The sequence below is a fragment of the Camelus ferus genome, chromosome 1 (genome assembly GCF_009834535.1).
Source record: "Camelus ferus isolate YT-003-E chromosome 1, BCGSAC_Cfer_1.0, whole genome shotgun sequence".
Lineage (NCBI taxonomy): Eukaryota > Metazoa > Chordata > Mammalia > Artiodactyla > Camelidae > Camelus > Camelus ferus.
Window position 1 is genome coordinate 97,172,260 of NC_045696.1, and position 21,008 is coordinate 97,193,267.

General features: G+C 40.4%; 1 long non-coding RNA gene across 2 annotated transcripts; it reads left to right on the forward strand.

Moving 5' to 3' along the window:
• The first annotated feature begins 1,827 nt into the window (after positions 1–1,827).
• On the forward strand, positions 1,828–19,324 carry LOC116662798. 2 transcript variants are annotated; one of them, XR_004318883.1, is made up of 3 exons: positions 1,828–2,274; positions 18,303–18,435; positions 19,218–19,324. It is a non-coding gene; the product is annotated as an uncharacterized LOC116662798 (long non-coding RNA). The 2 variants fall into 2 exon arrangements; XR_004318905.1 differs by lacking the exon at positions 1,828–2,274 and adding an exon at positions 2,489–2,770.
• Positions 19,325–21,008: the final 1,684 nt, after the last annotated feature.

The following is a 21,008-nucleotide window of genomic DNA, read 5'->3' on the forward strand; positions in this document are numbered from 1 at the left end:
CTTTTGTTTGCATCCCTGTAAGCTGCTTTCATTTAAGTTCAGTGTTGTAGCCCTGGAGGGCAATTCATTTATTTAGTTGCCTTTCGTCAAAATGGTCCTGGGCACTTTAGAGGAATATTGATCATTCAGCCCACTAAACTATTTGCAGAAAGGCACACAAAACCACTTCGTGCCTTTCATAAAAATCCTTTCAATGATAGTTGAACGAGTTTTATTTATATCCTCCACTGCTGCCTTTTATGTCTAGTTTTTCTTTCTGCAGAGTTTATCTTCACTCCATCATACGTTTAAGTAGCGTAGGTCACAGTGATTATGGTAAAACTCATGAGGAAATGTAGGACTTCCATGGGCTACAGTTTCCGTTGCTTTTGGAGACAGTCTTTAGAGCTCTTCCCAAATATTCCAGCTCTCCCTCCTTCCAGACTCGTGGCAGGATAGCACTGCCCTGCCAAGGGAGGTTGGGGGTCATCAGGAGACTTGCTCTGATGCAGAGATAGATGTGCAAGTTGTGTGTGTCACTTCCAGACAGAAGATTCCAAAACCAGTGTGTGCTTTATCCCATTCTCTTCCCCCACCGCCATCACCACCACCCACAGTCCAGAGACTGGCCTTCCCTTCAGCCCGAGTCCCAGACAGAGGACCATGAAGAGGGGAAACCAAGCTCCTGCTGATATTTGATAGACACGTGGCACGATTATAAACGTGAGCTGTTTCAAACTACCAAGATTTAGGGGCTGTTTGTTATGGGATCATAACCTACACTCTCCTATCACACTTTTTTTTTTAAGTCTCAAGGAGAAGCTATCTTACAAGTGCCAATTAAAAGGGAATTTTGTTTCAGAGTCACAATAATTAAATGAAGAGTACTAGTCCCTGTCTAAATGGAGCAGATTAATTAAAGTTCTGTATTTATCTAATGTCCCATTATTATACAATAACAATTATGCTTCTCAGTAATATTTTTATTCTTAAACATAGAAGGAGAAATTATGGGAACTTTGGGGCCACAAACTGCCACTGCCACTTACATCTTGAAAACTTTTTTCATGTCAGTTTTATTACTAAAGAACACGTGTCCTTGAGTGAGTCACTTCACTTTTCTAGACCTTGGCTCCACTATGGATGTTGAGGGAGATTAACTAGATGATCCCAGCGATCTCTTGCAATAACATTCTGAGCTTAATGCACAGTGCACAGCAATCAATAGGAAAATTAAGTGGAAACTCGAACTCAAATCTTTAATTCTTCTTCTAGTTTCTAAAAAGTGTTATCATAGCTTAAAGTAACTTTGCTATGAGACTATATTCTCCTAAAGTGAAAGAAAGAGGATTTTCAAAGAAATAAAAATATTGGAAATTTTTATTTTAGGGTTTTAAAATGTTTTTATTTTTTGTTTGAATTCTTAGTTTGATTATCTACACCTGGAATGTTTTGTGACTTTTGATAGTCTACATCTGCAAAAATGCACAAGTCCTAAGTGAAGAGCTCAGTAAATTTTCACAAAGTGAACACACTCATGTAACCACTGGCAGAAACCCTCCCAGTCACGACCCCGACACAAGGTTACTGTAACCCAGCAGAGCAAGACCCTATGGGGCCTTCTAGGGACAGACCCCTCCCCATATCCTTGCAGTAGCTCCTGTCTGAAGTACCCACACAGTAGTATCTGATATATATTTCCTGAGTTTCTCAGATGCTGAAAACCACCACCAAATGGAAGAAATTAACTACTTGATGATCCTGAGCACTTAGCTCCCAGATCTTCTGGTGCCTAAGGATTGATCACCAGCAAGCAGAGAATTGTGCACAGCTAGTCACACACCCTGGGATGCCCCTCCCTCAGCTGGCTTTTACAAATGCTCGGCTGAAACCCTTTGAGAAGTTTGGGTTGTTGTTGGTGGTTTTTTTTTGTTGTTGTTGTTTTTTTTTTTTTTTTTTTTTTGAGCACGAGGCATCCTTTCTCCTTGCTTGGCCTTGCAATAAAACTTTCTCTGCTTCAAACTCAAAGTTTCAGTTTGACTGACTTCACTGTGTGTTAGGCCCAGCCACTCTGTGTCCACGGACTTGGTTCAGTAACAATTTCTATGAATCAGCGTGGAGTCTGTGCCCAGGGCAGGTTGACCCCCACTGGGGGCAGCCGCTTTCCTGGGTCCCAGCAGCTGCGGGAGCTCACTTCGCTCCCAGGACCTGGAAGGGTCTCTCCCTGACAGGCACCGGTATAAGGCTGTTTGGAGAAGTGTCCGGAGCTGTGGTCTACATTCGGTGTCACCTGGGGTGAGTGGCTCCAGCTTGCACAGGCTGGGAATTCTCTCTGCTCCACCTGGGCTCATTCCCTTGCAGGAGGTGAGCTGCTCTGGGCTCACTGTGAGCCACTCTGGGTCCGTTCTCTTTCGGCAGCTGGGACAGTCTGTTTGGAGGCCTCTGTCTGGGAGTAGAAATGAAATTTTTAGACTACATCTTCTCTAATTTTATGCCTGTGTGACTGGAGCTTATTTGTTGCTTGTGTTTTTGTGTGTATGGTTTTGGGGTGAGCCACTCTGGCTTCGGCAGGATGGGAAACTACCTGCTCCTCCTGGGCTCCTTCCCTTCCAGGAAGTGAGCCACTCTGGGTCCGTTCACTTTTGGGAGCCACGCCATATGGAAGCCTCTGTCTGGGAGTGGAAGTGGAATTTTTGGGTTGCATCTCATCTGATCTTTTGTTTGTGGGGCCGTGTTTGTTGTCTGTATGTGTATGTATCAGTTCGTGCACTGGCTGGTTGAGATGTCTTTGGTGAGTAACAGGGGGCCCGTGTGATGACACCAGGGTATCCTTGCCTGCTGCATTGGCTTCTTGGTTGAGATTTTCTGTTTCTGGCCTTGGGCATTCATTCAGCTTCCTCTCTGATGGGGCACTGGTTGGGGATCTTCCTTTGGGGCTAAGTCACTCTGACCCTGAGAAACCGTTTTGATTTGTTATTTGCTTGATATTTGATAACATCGTCCATGAATACTTAAGTATGGATGATCAGAGCGCTGTTCCATCTTATAGTCCCCTAGGGTATGTTATGCAAAACTAGGAGAGCTTCAGCTATGCTCCCATTAATGAAAGAAAATAATATTTTTTATTGTCACACTGTGTGGGCTCAGTACCCCTGAGACCTGGAGAACAATGGCCCCTAGTGGCTCTGCTAGTAAGTCAAAGTGGGCCTTTTATAGTTGCTTCGGCTTTTACCTTGGGGGGTGGGTGTATGTGTGCATGTGTGTGCGTGCATATGTGTGTGTGTGCATATGTGTATGCAGGCGCGTATGTGTGTGTGCGCGCGCTTGTGTGTATGTGTCTGTGTGTGTGTGTGTGTGGATGTTGTGTGTATGTGTGTGTATGTATCTGTATGTGTATATGTGTGTCTATTTATCTCAGTAAATGAGTCCAAATCCTTTCTCTTTTCCTGGTTTTGTTTAGAGTAAGGCATGTGAATATAAGTGAATTTTGTATATAAAATTATTACTGTTAATTTCTTTAAACCGAAGTGGATATTTGGGAATTAGAAAAAATATCCCAGAAAATAGCCAAGATGACTGGGTTTTGTACAAGCAGTTAGAGGAGGAATTTGCGTTTCTTTTCCTGTGTCTTTGAGATGTTGATGGTCTACCTGGGCTCTCAAGGAGAAAAGAGGGTTTTTTTTTGTTTTTTGTTTTTTCTTAAACTCAAGAGGGAAAAGCAGATCTTTGGTTCTGTATGTCTTTATGTTAAAAGTTAACTTGTAAATGAGCTCTATTTAATTGACTTAAAAATAAAGTGCTTACAAATTGAATACTGCTAAGTATAAAAGAAGCTAGAACAAGTTTCAGTAGTTTCATGTGATCTAGGAAATATTCAATATTAAACTGACATCTAATATAAAAGCTAGCTTAAGCTTGTTGGTGTAATCAACACAGATACAGCTTTTATTGCACCTAGGTTTGCTGAAGATCAATGAGTTCATGTTTCTGTTGCAGAATTTGTCAGCAAAAAGAAAAAAATTAACTTGGTATGATGAAATTCTTATAAAATGCAAATGAGATGAGAGCTTTGGGGTGAACTCTTTAGAAATAATTATGTTTTATGAATGCCTACTTAAAAATATCTCTCCAAATACTTGATAACTTGAAATTTTGGCATTGTACTGAGTTAAGTTATGTGATGAAAGTTTATTGAGTAGTTGAATAGCTAGGACATTCCCCCAAATTAAATACTGAAACATTCACCAGTAATCAAGATTTTTAATAATTGAGGATTCTAATTTAAATATGTAATTGAAGCTACTAAAAAATAATGGAGGAAACACTTCAAACTACTTGGTTAAGCTTTTTTGTCAAAAACATTGTAATCAGATCTTTTACCTTTTTGGGTCTTTTGTCATTCATACAGTTAAGCTGATGCTTTGCAAAACTGCTTTACCTTCGAGAAGACTCAAAAAAAGTACTTTTTGACAAGTACAGTTTTTTTTTTTCTCCAAATTATACTGCTGATTCTGGTAAGATACTTAAGAAGTCTAATGAAAACTGATTTCATAAAACTTAGTAAAAGGGATTGATTGCATAGAATTGAGTGAACTGATGAATGTGATTATAATTTTTGGTTGTCTGAAGTATTCCTGGCTTTTAATCTGTGTTTCTAATTGAACTGTTTACCAAATGTTTGTCTCCCTATCAATATTGCCCCCAGTGTCTAGGATAGGAAGAGAGTTCTCTAATGGAGTTGTCACAGAGTGAAACTGCCCATGATGTATAACAGTGCTTGCTTTAAGTCTATTGCTAAAAGCACATGTACGATGCTTGTGTAACAATTGGGTATATGTGATAAAATGTATAGCCTATTAAGTGTTTCCCCATTAACATACCTCTGAGCTGGTTCACAATATGTGATTAGTTTTCCTCCAACGTGGATAACTAGGCAAATATAAAGGAGTCCCAGTGCCAAGGGATATGAACTAAATTTGAGGCAAGAGCTACCAACGCAGCATCAGGGGACAGGTATTTTGATCATCAATGCTTCCTAATGAAAGATTTGTAATCAAAAGGGGAAATGATGGGAAAATCTGCACATATCGAGGTCTGGGGAAGTCATTCTAGCTTATGTACACTTTGACTTAAACTTTACTGACCAAAGCAGCCTGTTTTATGGTCTTTTGGACATGCATTGTGCGTCTTCGTTGGCCTTGAGGAGGGGAATTCATTTGAAAGTCAAAATGGAGTGCATGTGGTTCAGACATCCAAGGTAAAACTAGGTGGCCATTGTGGATGTGATTTCAGACACATTCCTGGATTGTTGGGAACTCTAGTTTTCTTTTTCTTTCTTTCTTTCTTTCTTTCTTCTTTCTTTCTTTCTTTCTTTCTTTCTTTCTTTCTTTCTTTCTTTCTTTCTTTCTTTCTTTCTTTCTTTCTTTCTTTCTTTCTTTCTTTCTTTCTTTCTTTTTTTAGTAGCTACTCAGTAAACATTAGTTATTGTCATCATTATTCTTATGACATGCCTACAGTTTTGATTTGATGAAGCTGTCTCATTGCTGTCCTAAGAAGGCTGGGAGGGTGTTTATTGCTTTCCAATAATCTGCCACCCGGAAACCTGGTTGTCATTCTTGATACCACCCGCTCTGTGGTTTCCTCCTCTTGTGTCCACCACCAGGTCTTGCTCTGAATTCTTGGATAACTCATGAGAGCCCTTGTACTTCTCTCCACCTCTGTGACTGTGCCCTTAGTTCATGACGCCATCGTCTTGTGCCTGGACTATTGTTTAAACTTTCTAGTTTGTCTTTTAACTGCCATTTTCATCCCTCTCCAATTCATTGTTAACCCTGGAGCCAGGGTGATCTCTTAAAAAGGCAGATCTGTTCATATTACACACCTGCCAAAACTCTTCTGTGACTTCCCATTGAGAACTCTAGTTTTCTGAGCTGTGACATACTCAGAAGGCCACCAGCCATTCTCAGAGTAGTGTCTGCTGGCAGATGGTAGCTGTAACCTTATGACCTCAAGGTCTTCTCTAATAATTATTAAATTTTTAGAGAATAAAATTGCTTTAGATCAGATGTTAGCAGAGAAAAAGGAGATGTGTGTAGTGGCCAAAAGCCCTTAAAATTAAAACCTATTCAGATCAAAGTAGACAACTGGCTGCCTGGCTACAAGTCTCTCCAAAGTGCCAGGTCCGTACTGGTTTTCAGGCTTATTCTCTGGAATTCCTCAGGGAATGAGACCTTAATCATACAAGACTCAGATCCAGGACTTGGAACTTGAGAGTGTTTCCAACACAGTATCCATCCCGCAAATCAGGCAGGACTATGCCCCATTACAGCAGGAAGTAGCCAGAGCAATCATCACCCCAACCCCTGAGAGATCTGGGGAAGGATGAAACAGGAATGTGAGTTCCTCTGCTGAGTTTATGATTAATCTCTCTATCCAAAATATCATTCCCCTTCTTGTCCAACACCTGTTCTCCTCAAAGACTGAGGAGGATCAAAGAAAAGGGGGAAATTGTAACTGAGCAGGACCCATGAACCTTCCCAGGACAGACCCCTCCCCAGTATCCTCTGCTGTAGCTCCTCTCTGAAGTACCCAAATAATAGTATCTGATGCATATTTCCTGAGTTTCTCAGATGCCAAAAACCACCACCAAATGGAAGAAATTAACTACTTGATGATCCTGAGCACGTAGCTCCCCAAACTTCTGGCTCCTAAGAATTTCACTATCAACCAATCAGAATTGTGCACAGCTGATCACATACTCTGGGCTGCCCCTCTCTCACCTGGTCTTTGAAAATGCTCAACTGAAACCCTTCAGGGATTTGGGCAGGGGTGGGGCTCAAGGCCTCCAATCTCCTTGCTCAGCCCAGCAGTAAACCTCTCTCGGCACCAAACGGCAATGTTTTGGTTGGTTTGGCCTCGCAGTAGTTTTGGGCACATGAACTTGCATTCAGCAACATTACCACCAGCCTGACTTCCACTAGGTTGACTTCTAATGGCAGAGATTAGTTTTGCTGCTTTTAACATCATTGAAGAGTACCACGTGCATTCTTCTGTGTCTTGCCTCTTTACTATAATAGTACATGCATGCATATCGTTGCATGAAATTGCAGTGTGTTCATTCTCATTGCTCTGTAGTGTCCTACTGTGTGGGTTTATTACAGTGCATCCATCCCACTGTGATGGACACTGGGGATGTTTCCAGATTTGGGCTGGTATTAATAGAGGACATTGTATTACATGACTTTTGGTTGACGTTATTTCCTTGTATTTTCAGATTTAGGGTTCAGGAGGTCGACATCCTTAACAAAGCTAAATCCGCAAGAGGAGCTAGCTCTGTTGCAAAAGATTGCATTTTGGAGCATCCCACTGGGGATGGAGGGGAGCAAGCAGTTCTGGAGTCCCAGTTAGGAGAAGGGAGAGAAGGAAGGAGGGAGTAGAAGTTCTGTGGAACTAGAGAATATGTGCTGAGTTCTGCTGCTAGCAGGAAAGCCACATCCCTTTGGTTTAATCCTTTGAAACTCCAGGCAATGACACCATGTGGAATTCCCTAAAAAGCGTTTTCTGGAGGAGCATTGTTGTATCAAAGTAGGAAGTCAGCAAAAATGGTAGATACTTAGAAGGAAAATATTTTTCCTAGACCTGCTATTCAAAATTGAACAAATCCTGTAAACATACACAGTATGGCAAATACTAAATAAAAGGGCATTAAAATTCATAAGGAGAAGGAGAATGTGAGCAATTGCTAATTCACCTGATTACATTTTTGATAGATATTGGAACTTGCAGCCTCCCCCACCACCCCTAATCCGATTTGGGGGTGTGCAATCATATTTAAAAAATGGTAATTGATCCTGAAGTATGACTTTTTCTTTCTTATTTTCTCCATAAAACCGTGAAATTAGGAGAGAATGAATAAAAGGTAGCATGCCCAGTAAGCTTGTCAGTTCAAATGTCATACTTGTTTTCGTTCCTGAAACTCAGGGGGGTTTTTTGGCCTCCCAGAATGTAACAGCCTTCTGCCATCAAACCCATTTCACTTCACCCTGAATTCCCAGTGCCTATCTTTAGTCATGTTTTCTTTATGCACATTTTGGTGAACTGACCCACTAACTATTGGCCAAAAGAAAGCAGTGATTTAGATAAATTAAGGTAACTTATGGAACACTTCGTGTACATTCTCTCTAATCCTCCTTACAATTTTGAGCATGATGATCTCTGTTTTGCAGAGGAGAAAGCTGAGGCTTAGTTCGGTGGCTTAAGAGATGCAAGGTCAATATTTAGTCACGAGTCTGCTCTTGCCTTCCATCTTTCCACTTGGGGCATGCCTGTGCTGAGACTGACATTCTCCCCCCAAAGCTGCAGAAACTTAACAAATGGTGCCTGGTATCCTTAGAGCAGTGGCTTTCATTTGAAAGTGATTTTGCCCCCACCAGGACATTTGGCAATGTCTGGAGACAACTGGACGGAGAGGGGATCCTACTAGCACCTAGTGGGTGGAGGCCAGGGGTACTGCTAAATGTCTTCCAATGTGTAGGACAGCCCCTCCACAAAGAATCCTCCGGCCCAAAACGCCAGTAGTGCTGAGGCTGAGAAACCTGCCTTACAGCATGTTTGTGCGCCATAATGGTGTTTATTAAGCCTAAAAGAGTGTAAGTTGCATTTGAAAGGGGCAATGAGGGATAGTTGAAAATATATCAAGAGTCAGAAGATCTGTGTTCTGGTCCACTGTTAACCAGCCCCATAGCTTTATGAAAGTAGACCCTCTAAATGTCAGTTACCCCATAAGTAAATGGTGATAATAATATCTGTCTGATTCACTTATTTATTCATCAGATTTTTGTTTATTACCTAGTATGTTCCAGGCACTGTGTTAGACGCTGAGTCTGCAGCAGGGAACAGGACGGGCACCGTCCCTACCTTCAAGTAACCTCGTGGAAAACAGAGATAAGAAATCTGAGGTGCTCTGGTAACCTGAGAAGGGACATCTCAGCTGACAACTGGAGAATAAGAAGCCAGGCAGGGGAAAAGGAAGGGAAGAAAGCAGAAAGTACAGTGTTTGCAAAAGCCCAGAAGACAGAAAGTGCATGGGCCAATCAAGGATCTGAAAAATGCTCAGTCTGACTGGAGGACAGAATCTGAATGGAAGAAAGAGATGTGCCTAGGGAAGTAATTCATGATCAGCTCTAGGAGGATTTTGTGGGCTGGGCTAAGGAATAGAAACTTCAGCCTGGAGCAGAGGAGAGAAAAATGAAAGGTTTTAAAAGCAAGGGGATGACAGGATTAGATTTGAGTTTTAGAAAGATCATTCAGTTTGCAGGGTGGAAAACGGATTCTAATCCAGCTAGGGACTGGGAGATCAGGTGAAAGTTCACTGCTGCTGTCCCCGCAAGAGATCATGGTGACCTCAACTGGAGTAGAGGCAATGGGAATCTACAGAAAATAATGCATTTTAGAGAAGATCAATCAATTCCTGGTACTGAAAGTTTGACAAGATATCCCTTCCCTAGAGCAGCAAAGCTTTCACAATGAGGCATGACTGCCACTGCTCTGTGTGGTAAGCTGGAAGTGTAGATTGGATTCTGTGGGAGCCTGTATCTTTGTCATTAATGTGAAGTCTTTGTGGTGTCTGATTGGCCGGCTGAGTTCACATGTCTGTACTCAAACTGCAAAGGATGCTGGGAAAGTGAAGTATCTGACTTCTCCCTGGGGAGACTGCCTTAAACTTAGGAAGGATGTTTAAGAAAGACAAATTGCCCTACAGGGCCAGTGGAAAGTGATTTGTTAGAGTCTACTTAAAAGCAAACCTGAAAAGAGCTTTCAAATTAAAAATATTCTTCTTAAAAACCTTGCTTCTCAATCTATTCCATAGAAGTAAAATTAGCCATACATAGAACAGATATGCATATGGACATTAGAGGAGCAAACATTTTTGCTATTCTCTGTGGCAAAATTTTTATAACTAATTGAATGCCTTTTAACTGAGAAAGAGTTATTATACTCATGCCATTAAATGTGCAGTAAATAAAAATAACTGAGTTAGAGCTAAACCAGCTGGGACTATATGAACAAAGACTGAGAGGGACAAGCAGGGCACCTCGAGTAGTAATCTTTTCATATTTCACACAAATCTTGATTCATACTATCTTCCAGAGAATGAGAGAGAGAGTTTTTCCCTAGGTTCTAGTGACTCTTAGTCTTGGATTGACATTATCTCACCCTTGGGCCAAGCAGTTCTCTGTGACCTGTCATGCAGGAAGCAAGGCCCTTATAGGAAAGCCCCTGAAATAAATCCCTGGGTCTGAGCTGAAGCTCTTCTGCCTACAATTCTTGACTCCCTGGTTAACAGCTTGGTTGTAACAGCTCTGTGGTCTTAGTCTACTTGGGAAGCCAAAACAAAAATGCTGAAGACTGGCTGGCTTAAACAACAGAAAATAACTTTTGCACAGTTCTAGGAAGTCCAAGACCAAGGAGCCAGCAAACTTGGCTCCTTGGTGAGGACACTCTTCCTGGCTTGCAGATGGCCGCCTCTCCCTGTGTCCTCACATGGTGGAGAGAGGGAGCACTGGTGTCTCTTCCTTCTCTTATAAGGGCAGTAATCCCAGTGTGGCAGTAATCTCTACCTTCATGACCTCATCTAAACCTCCCAAAGTTTCAATACCTTGGAATGCCATCACATGGGGAGTTAGGACTTCCACGTATGAATCTGAGGGGGACACAGTCAGTTCCTCACATGGTCTCTGAGTCATTATGGGGTGGTCGTCAAGAACACAAGCTTTGGAGGGGGTAGGGAACAGCTCAGTGGTAGAGTGTGTGCTTAGTGTGCAAGAGGTCCTATGTTCAATCCCCAGTACCTCCATTAAAAAAAAAAAGCATTAAAAAAAAAAAAAAAAGACAACACTTGTTATTAAAAAAAAAAAAAAAAGCTTTGGGGTCAGGCTAAATCCTGGTTCTGTTACTTACCAGCCATGTAACCTTGAGCAAGTCAGTTAGCATTTCTATGCTCCAGTCCTCTCAACTATAAACTGGGTTAGGAACAGTATCTATTTCATATGGTTGTTATGAGGATAAATTAGTTAATGTACATGATACAGCTATAGAGCAGCAGCGCCTTAAATATACAAGGAGCTTGAAAAACGTGATGATCAATCATTCCTTTCTTAATCCAGGAATGTCTTCAATTAGTATCTTCCCCAAATACTCAACCCAAGTGACAGTATCCCAGCAGTTTTCTTTCTATCCCAGCCTTTGGTTGATCCTTTCAGTTAAAAACAAAACACAGCTGGATTTATTACACAAGCAATATTATAGTAACAGGGATTCATAAAGGGCATGGCTAAACTTTCTGGGGGTGGGAGAGGGAAGGAGGAATTTCAGGAGTTCTCTAGATCCATCCCAGCTCGGGAACTGCTCTACCCCAGTACTGTTCTGTACTTGCAGTGTTGCTGTTTCCCACTTTCTAAAGCTCTATTTAACCATTGTAATTTGTGGCTTTCTTCAAAGCTAAGTATAGAGCAAAACACAATAATGCAAACTGGCTCCTGCTGAGCTGAAATGAGTAGTGTTCTTTCACCAAATTCTCTTGCGAGCTTTAATAACTTCTTTAATTTCTCTGCTATTTTCCAGTATTGTATACCTGATTCAGAAGTACTCATTTTATCTTTCCTAAACTGGCTTTCCTCTGCTGGGAAAATGACCAAATTATTCATGCTCCTGTCTTCCTGCCCCACCTCTATTTTTTGTTTTTTTAGCTCCCATTCTGAGTTTATAACCAATTTAGCAGTCATTGATCATGGTAAGAGGCTTTAATTGAGTCAGCACTGGAGATGGAGTACTTGTCAGAACATTTCATCAGAGGGAAACCATTTCTAGGACCCAGGGAGAGAGAATGACCAGAACCATCCATGTGCTCTGTACTTACTTGGGAAGTTCCTCTTTTTTGTTTGATTTTAAATTTAAGATTAGCCTCTAACAGAAGGCATGAAAGTTCCCTGTCTGCATTGAGGCATGGACACTGTGTTTAGACTACAAGCTCTCAGAGCAAAATTTTTTTTAATTTTATTTTTTTATTGGAGTATAGTTGATTTACAATGTTACTTTCAGGTGCACAGCAAAGAAATTCAGTTTTACATATACATACAAATATTTTCAGATTCTTTTCCATTATAGCTTATTACAAAAAATGGAATATAATTCCCTGTGCTATACAGTAAGTCCTTGTTGTTTATCTGTTTTATATATAGTAGTGTGTATCTAATAATCCCAAATTCCTAATTTATCCCTCCCTCAACTTTCCCCTTTGGTAACCATAGTTTGTTTTCTGTGTCCATAAGTCTATTTCTGGTTCATAAATAAAATTTATATCTTTCATCAGATTCCACATACAAGTGATATCATATGAGATTTGTTTTTTTCTCTCTGACAGATAATCTCTAGGTCCATCCATGTTGCTGCAAATGGCATTATTTCATTCTTTTATGACTGAGTAATGTTCCATTTGTGTGTGTGTGTGTGTGTGTGTGTGTGTGTGTGTGTGTGAGTATCTCATATATTCTTTATCCAGTCATCTGTTGATGGTATCTAGGTTGTTTCCATGGAAAGAGCTAAATATTAATGCTCAGCATCCATGGGAATCAGAAAATATGAATTAAAATCTACAAGCAGAAAGAAAGAGCCATGCTTGAAAAAGACCCTGGGTTGGTCAGTGGTCACCATATGACTACTTTTACAGGTTATGTAGAGCAATGTCTGTTTCTATGTTTGGATTCCTACCATAAGAAAGACGTCCGGACATCCCAAAGTCTAAAATATAATATATATATATATATAATAAATATGACAAACTATACCAAAATATAATGGTGAGGAACTGAAGCTAAAGTTTAGGATGAAATGGGCAGGAGAGACCTGCCTCCTTGCTGGAATGTGAGGGGCTCTGGGGTATTTTCCAGGAGAGTCTGAGATGCCGTTCTATCCACATTCCCTCTGGACCCAGTTGCCTACAATTCCTTGAGCACTCCATGTTCTTCAGCACCTCTGTGCCTTTGTTTTCTCTGCCTGAAGCATCTCTTCCCACAGGTGCACTCACTGCCCCACCCAGTCCCCATTCAAATAATACCAAGCCTTCTCCCAGCTAGAATGAATTCCCTCCACTCCTGCAAGCCCATAGCTCTCTGTTCATGCCTCTCTTAGTTATCACACTCCAGTGTCCATGCTGCTTCTAAAATCAGCCCCAGAGTAACAGACTTGGGTAGAATTTATTTGGGAAGAGATCCCAGGAAACACTATGAGGGAGTAGGAAGTGAGACCAAGAAAGGAGAAAAACCAGTAAAGGGTGTTTTAATGAGCAGGTTACTACTATGAGCAACTGGGCTCTACCCTCTTGGAGACCCCCTGAGAGTCAGAGTGGCACATGCTCAAAAGTGGTACTGAAGGGCAGGAAATGCGACCCTCATTGGATGTGAGTTGTTCTGGAGATGTGATGTCTCTGACGATTCCAATCTGCCTCCAAGGTCCTGAGCTACTCCAGGCCTAAAGAGATGCTGGAAGCCATAGCTCCTGGTGGGACTATCTGGAATGGGGGGAGGGGACAGCTGAGGGGATATGGACTTGACTAGGACAGCTTGCTACAGTGACTGACAGTTGTGTAAGCTCTTTAAAGGCGGGGAATGAACTTCATTCATCTTTATACACCCAAAACACCCAACAAGCAGCCTTGTACCTAGTAGGTGCTTAATCGCTGTTATATTATTTATTATATTATATCGCTGTTATATCATTTATTTATCTGATGAACCAATGATACATTCAACTAATATATACTGAAATACCAAGTATGTGCCAAAGAGTAGTTATGTCTTGTCCCTGCCCTTGAGGAGCTGACAGTCTCACAGAAAAGACAGACAACAAACAAATAGTTGCAATGAGGGTGATGAGTATATTGACTGACACCATCAGTGTACTTACCACCCATTGGAACAAAACCGATCATTTGATTCTCACAAACTAGATTTTTATCTTCCAAGAGGGGACAGTTTATTTTTCAGATAGAGGGTAGGAACAGAGAATAACTTTAAAGCTTTTTTGGTGTGATTTCATATTCTGAGTTGATGGACTTGGACTTGGATTTGAAATAGACATAAAAAGAAATGATAAATGGAAATGTAGAAATACAACCTCCTGATTTCTTCCCATTTTGTACTTGAGAAATGATCTGTTCAAATAGCTAAGTAGATTCTTGACTCAAGAAACCAGAGGAAAAAGTGTATTTTCTTGCCTTGCTTGCTAAATAATGCTCAGTGAATGCTAAAAAGAAGCTCAGAAAAGGAAAGAAAAAAATGTCCCCCAAAGTGGGCTGGTCTGTTCTGATTTCAATTTGAGATGAAGAGGCTGAGCAATAATATAACCAACAGAACCTTTGACCACTTTAGTTTTCTAGAACTTTAAAAACTAATGCCTTTGAGGACCTCCTGTTTCCAGCCCAGTATGTAAGGGGCTTGGTATTTACCCAAATGAATTGAAAATTTAAGTCCACACCAAAACCTGCACACAGATGTTTACATCAGCTTTATTCACAGTTTCCAAAATTTAGAAGCAACCAAGATGGCTTTCAGTAGGTGAATGGATATAAAACTGCAGTACATCCAGGTGGTGTCATATTATTTGGCGCTCAAATGAAATGAGCTATCATGTCACGAAATGACATGGAGGAAACTTAAACGAATATCACTAAGTGAAGGAAGCTGATCTGAAAAACCTACATACTGTATGATTCCAACTATATGACTTTCTGGAAAAGGTAAAACTAGGGAGATAGTTAAAAAAAAAACAGCGTTTGCTAGGGGTTGTGAGGGAGGGAGAGACGAATAGGGGGACCACAGAGGATTTTCAGGGCAGTGAAACTATTCTGGATGGTACTGCAATGATGGAATTAGGTGCATGTCATCATATATTTGACAAAACCTGTGGGATATACAACATCATGAGTGAACCCTAATGCAAACTATGGACACTAGGTGAAATCATGTGTCGGTGAAGGTTCACTGAGTGTAACGGATGTACCGTTGTGGTTTGGGATGTTGATGGTGGGGTGGTTGTGTTTTGGGGGGGGTATATGGGAACTCTCTTTACCTTCTGCTCAGTTTTGCTGTGGACCTCAAACTACTTTAAAAAGTGAATGTTATTAATTTAAAAAATGATTGAATTGTTAGAAACACAAACCTGTATTCTGCCAAAGTAAAAAGAATTCCTTTTTTTGAATTGTGGTACAACTAATTAACTTTTGGGTGACATAATTTGACATGAGAATTCATGGTGCCTTTTTACATTTATATTTAAACTAACTATAATTCAATAAAGTACTTATTATAGATTCTACTGCCACTCACTTTGACAAGTACTATTGAGAAATATTAGTCTTAAAATACATAGTTCAGAGATGCTAGATCATCTTTATTCATGAAATTATGTTCCCAGAAACAGTCTAGATTTCATTTACACAATTTGTGCTTCCCTGTATTTCATTCCCACATTTGTATTCTCTGCCTCCCTTCATAAGCATACTGAGGGCAAGCATAATGGGACATGATTTGCAATATACAGGTTGTTTAGAGGACAGTCCTAAATTGCTTTGGATTTTCAGCTGAGTATACATTGATGGGCAATTGTTAAACTATTTATATATTATTGTAAATATAGAGGATAACTGTTTCACCAGTCTTATCTACCAACAAAAGAAACTGTATCCACAGAGAGCTTAGGCAACTGAATGATCACCTTGGATCAGACTCTGAAAGAATAAAAGAATATAGCAAATTTGGGGGTCAGATCTTGCCTAACTTCTTCTGGGGTTCAGAGAACATTTCATTAGAATTGAAAGCTTCTCTTGTAACTTACCCTGAATAACACACACATGTTTTTAAGTGGGGTCACCAAGACTTTTGTTTTTGTTTATCTTTTCTCTCATTACTTTGTCTTTAATAAGCATGCATTAAGGATGTAATTAAAAACCTTTTTAAAGGGGCAGGATTTTTATTTGTTTGTTTGAAAAGCTTCTGAGTGAGCAATTTCACTCAGCAATTTTTTTTTTTAATTAAAGTATAGTCAGTTTAGAATGTATCAATTTCTGGTGTACAGCATAATGTTTCAGTCATACACATACATACATATATTTGTTTTCATACTCTTTTTCATTGTAAGTTACTATAAGATATTGAATATAGTTCCCTGTGCTATACAGAAGAAATTTGTTTTTTATCTATTTTATATATAGTAGTTAGTATTTGCTAATCTCTGACTCCCAATTTATCCCTTCCCATCCCTTTCTGCCTGGTAATCATAGGTTTGTTTACTATGTCTGCGAGTCTGTTTCTCTGTTTCTGTTTTGTAGATAAGTTCATTAGTGTCTTTTTTCTTTTTTCTTTTTTTAAGTTCCACATATGAGTGATATTATTTGGGGAGGCAATATCTCGCTGGTGGAGTGTGTGCTTAGCATGTTCAAGGTCCTGGGTTCATTCCCCAGTACCTCCATTTAAAAAAAAAAAGAAGCAAGCTAATAATAAATAAATATATAGACCTAATTACCTCCCTCCCACAAAACAGAAAAGAAGTATTGTGAGGTATATTGACTTTGGGAAACACTGACTTAAAGTCACTCAGCAATTCTTAACCACTTTGCCCCATGCTGCCCTTTGGTGGTCTGGGAAAGCCCAAGGACACCTTCCCAGAGTTAGATCGGGAAGAAGACATGTCTACTGATTTGAATAGAACGTAAGCCTGGGGTCACACCCTAAACTGAGTCAGGGCAATGAATGAATGAATGAATGAATGCACAGAGGAAAGGAAACTGGCAAAGGATTTTCCTGAAGTTCATGAAAAGCTTCTGATAGAATCCCTGCTGCTTTGTTATAATAAATGCTTTTTTAGGTAGTCAAGTTCATCTTTTTCATCATATGAGCATTCCCATCAAGACATTTAAAATATGAAACATCCCCATTTTCCATTAGGCTGGTGTAATTTGCAGACCATCACAGAAGAGAGGTTAGACCCTGACAGATGACATCGCTCCAAATGCGTCCCTCCCCCTTGGGGGCGCTCAGGGCTCCAAGCTGAGCATCATCAAAGGCCCTGCCAGGGGCTTGTGTCTTAAGTCCATCACAATGACCTGGCCCTGGCATTTGGCGGGGCCCCAGGGTATCTCGGGGCAAGACAGGAATTCACAATGAGAAAATTCCTTGTGGCCTGTGCTGGAGATCCTTTCAATTAAAGCTTTTAACATTTTTCACAAGCAACCCCGAGGGATTCAGGCATGCTCACCACCAGCTGTGATGGATGGCAGGCTAACACAGCAAAAGACTCACCCAGCTTACTTGCAAACACCATCGAACTCAGATACTCCTCCTTCTCTAGAAAGCCCCCTACCCTTCTGATGGGGACATAGGTCAAGAAGCTTTAAGAAATGTTGATTTTACTTATATGCATCAATGCTGTTTTCAGCAGAAATTATTCCTGATGCTTTTGTGTGTGTGTGTGTCAGAACAGTGTTTTTCCTGTGGTTTCTCATGGGCTGAGGCAGCAACGTGGTAGCAGGAGCAGAACAACCCTGATCAACTCCCAGCCCGGCTACTTGTTGTGTGACTCTAGGCAAATCACTTACCTTCGCAAAGCCCCCTTCCCCTATCTCTGCAATGGGGGTAAAATACCAGGCTCACAGTTTCCATTCTGATTCAGAGGAGGAACCCAGTCAGTACCTAAGGTGTAGCCGTTATTCATGAGTCTAAGTAACTATATGGAGCTGTATGTATGGATGGTGTTACCTATACATGTACATATGTGTGTATGTCAAGTACGTATCTATCTATCCGTATCATACACAGATACATGAGCCAACATTTAAGAGCTGGAAAATTGCATATAAAAATGGCAGATTTCCTGTTTCTTTTGAAAGTAAAATCAGAAGATTTGGCAATACTGGGCTGTGTAGCAACTGCTTGCTGAGCCATGGCAAGTGTGCACAGTCCCCCCTGCTTCCTGGACCACCTCCCTTCTTCGGTGGCCAGCTCTTTGGTCATTTGCACCCTTTTCTATCTGTGCCCCTTCACTCCTACCCCACCCTCTACCGTAGGTCATGTGACAAGAATTCTTCAGAAAGGCAGAAGCAAACTCCAGTGTGTATAAACTGGGGATCGATATTTATTTTCAATGAGGGACCCCCTTGGTCTCTCAACTTGAGTAGTTAAAGGGATTCAGAGGAGATGAGTCAATTCTTCAAATTAAAAATTATCTTTGGCCTAACTCTGTTTGAAAAGGCCCTCTGCATTTCTCCACAGTTGCCTGGCTTAGCAGATGATGTTGCTGGAAACAGGGTTGAAGCAATGGGTCCCAGGACACAGTTCAGCTATGACAGTGCTTCTCCATTGAGCAACTCCATCCCCCAACTTACGCATCCACATCCACACTCTGGTAACTTGTGAGACCTTTTGTTTTGGTTGCTGCATGATTGGAGGCTACCACTCATATTCAGTGGACGGGGCCATTATTGTAGACTCTGTCAATGTGCAGGAAAATACGCCACAATAAAGGATTTGCTACATCCCCTGCAGCTTTTGAATGTCCTGCCAGATATTCATGTAGGTGAAAAACTTATAACTTATCTTAACCTAGAACCCAACTCCATTATACACACAAATAAAAAGTGTTCTCCAACAGTTTAAGTAAGCACCTAATTTTCTAGGAGTTTGGGTACTGCGTAAATTGAGGGAAGAGTGAACTTTCTTTGTTCAGAAATTTACCAAGAATCGGTCTCCATTTCGGAAACTACCTGAAAGCATCACTGCTCAATATATTTGGGGTGACTTCTCAACCAGATGAGTCAGTCTGCCTGTGTCAATGCCTTATTCAGGTGTTTTTACCTATAGCGGCAAATGTATGATTGCTTCATTAAGGATAGTGTAGGGGAAAATGCGTACTTTAGTGGAAAACTGTGCGCTCTCTGTAGCACACCCCTCTGGGTTATCTGATTCTGATTCCATGGGAACGATTCTACAACTCTGTGAAATGCAGATAAGTGATAACAATGCAAGATAATTTTTGTGTGTAGACATCCAAGTTCTGTCCTGTCTGGCAGAGGTTTAGTTAACCTCTCTTCCCCACTGTTGAAGAAACTAGTTTTGCCTCCATGTGTACATTATTTCAACATTCCTACTTTATAAATGTATCCATTTTTTGGTTTGTCTCTTGAACAGGTTATAATATTTGCCTGCAGAAATAAAACAAGAAGAAAACCTACGGAATGGGAGAAAATTTTTGCAAGTGAAACCGACAAAGGCTTGATCTCCAGAATATATAAGCAGCTCATACGACTCAATAAGAAAAAAATAAACAACCCAATCCAAAAATGGGCAGAAGACCTAAACAAGCAATTCTCCAAGGAAGACATACAATGATCAAAAAGCACATGAAAAAATGCTCAATATCACTAATTATCAGAGAAATGCAAATCAAAACTACAATGAGGTATCACCTCACACCAGTCAGAATGGCCGTCACTCAAAAATCCACAAATGACAAATGCTGGAGAGGCTGTGGAGAAAGGGGAACCCTCCTACACTGCTGGTGGGAATGCAGTTTGGTGCAGCCACTATGGAAAACAGTGTGGAGATTCCTCAAAAGACTAGGAATAGACTTACCATATGACCCAGGAATCCCACTCCTGGGCTTGTATCCAGAAGGAAATCTACTTCAGGATGACACCTGCACCCCAATGTTCATAGCAGCACTATATACAATAGCCAAAACATGGAAACATCCTAAATGTCCATCAACAGGTGACTGGATAAAGAAGTGGTGGTATATTTATACAATGGAATACTACTCAGCCATAAAAACCGACAACATAATGCCATTTGCAGCAACATGGATGCTCCTGGAGAATGTCATTCTAAGTGAAGTAAGCCAGAAAGAGAAAGAAAAATACCATATGAGATCGCTCATATGTGGAATCTAAAAAACAAAAACAAAAACAAACAAACAAACAAAAACAAAGCGTAAATAAAGGACAGAAATAGACTCACAGACAGAGAATACAGACTTGTGGTTACCAGGGGGGTGGAGGGTGGGAAGGGATAGACTGGGATTTCAAAATTGTAGAATAGACTACACTGTATAGCACAGGGAAATATACACAAAATGTTATGATAACTCACAGAGAAAAAAATGTGACAATGAGTGTGTATATGTCCATGAATAACTGAAAAATTGTGCTGAACACTGGAATTTGACACAACATTGTAAAATGATTATAAATCAATAAAAAATGGTAAAAAAAATTTGCCTGGTTCCTCATGATAACTTAATTACCATAGGTACATTTTATATCTGTTTGAGAGTCATGATTCTATTTGTTTGTTTGGTTTTTTAATTATCTTTTAAACAGTTGTCTGAGTATTTGCAAATTGAGATACATCTCTTATTGAAAATTACTTTCCTTTTATTTCTCCTTTTAAAACAGGATGTTATATTTTTAATGTATAATATATAAATTTCGTTTCAGGATAGGAAAAAGGTCATTCAAACATTTGTTCTGAAAGGGAACATTGGGTCTGAAAGGGCTGCAATCACAGATTCCATCAGAAATCCTCTGAACAAGCCCACATATTGTAACTGGTCAGCTGGGTCATTATTTTTCCCAGTCAGACAGAAAGTTCTAGAGCTCCAAGCTATTTAAAGCAACCACTAAGCTTTGAATTGTTTTGGGAACCACTCCCCTTTCCCCTAATTCCAGCTTGGTTTAGATAGAATAGTTATAAAGTAGTCATTTATGGGTACCACTGATGCAAGTCCCTTTTTTCAATACTTTCACCCAAATCATTAGAAGCCAAGCGTATTCCAGACAAACTGTATTGTCTGACTATCTTTGGTAATGTCAAAAAATATAAAATGAAGTAGCTTTCACTTATTCCCCTTTCCTTGATTCATATTTTTTCATCCCAAGACGAGAACACCCCACGAGCATTCACTTCCCACATCACCTCCAG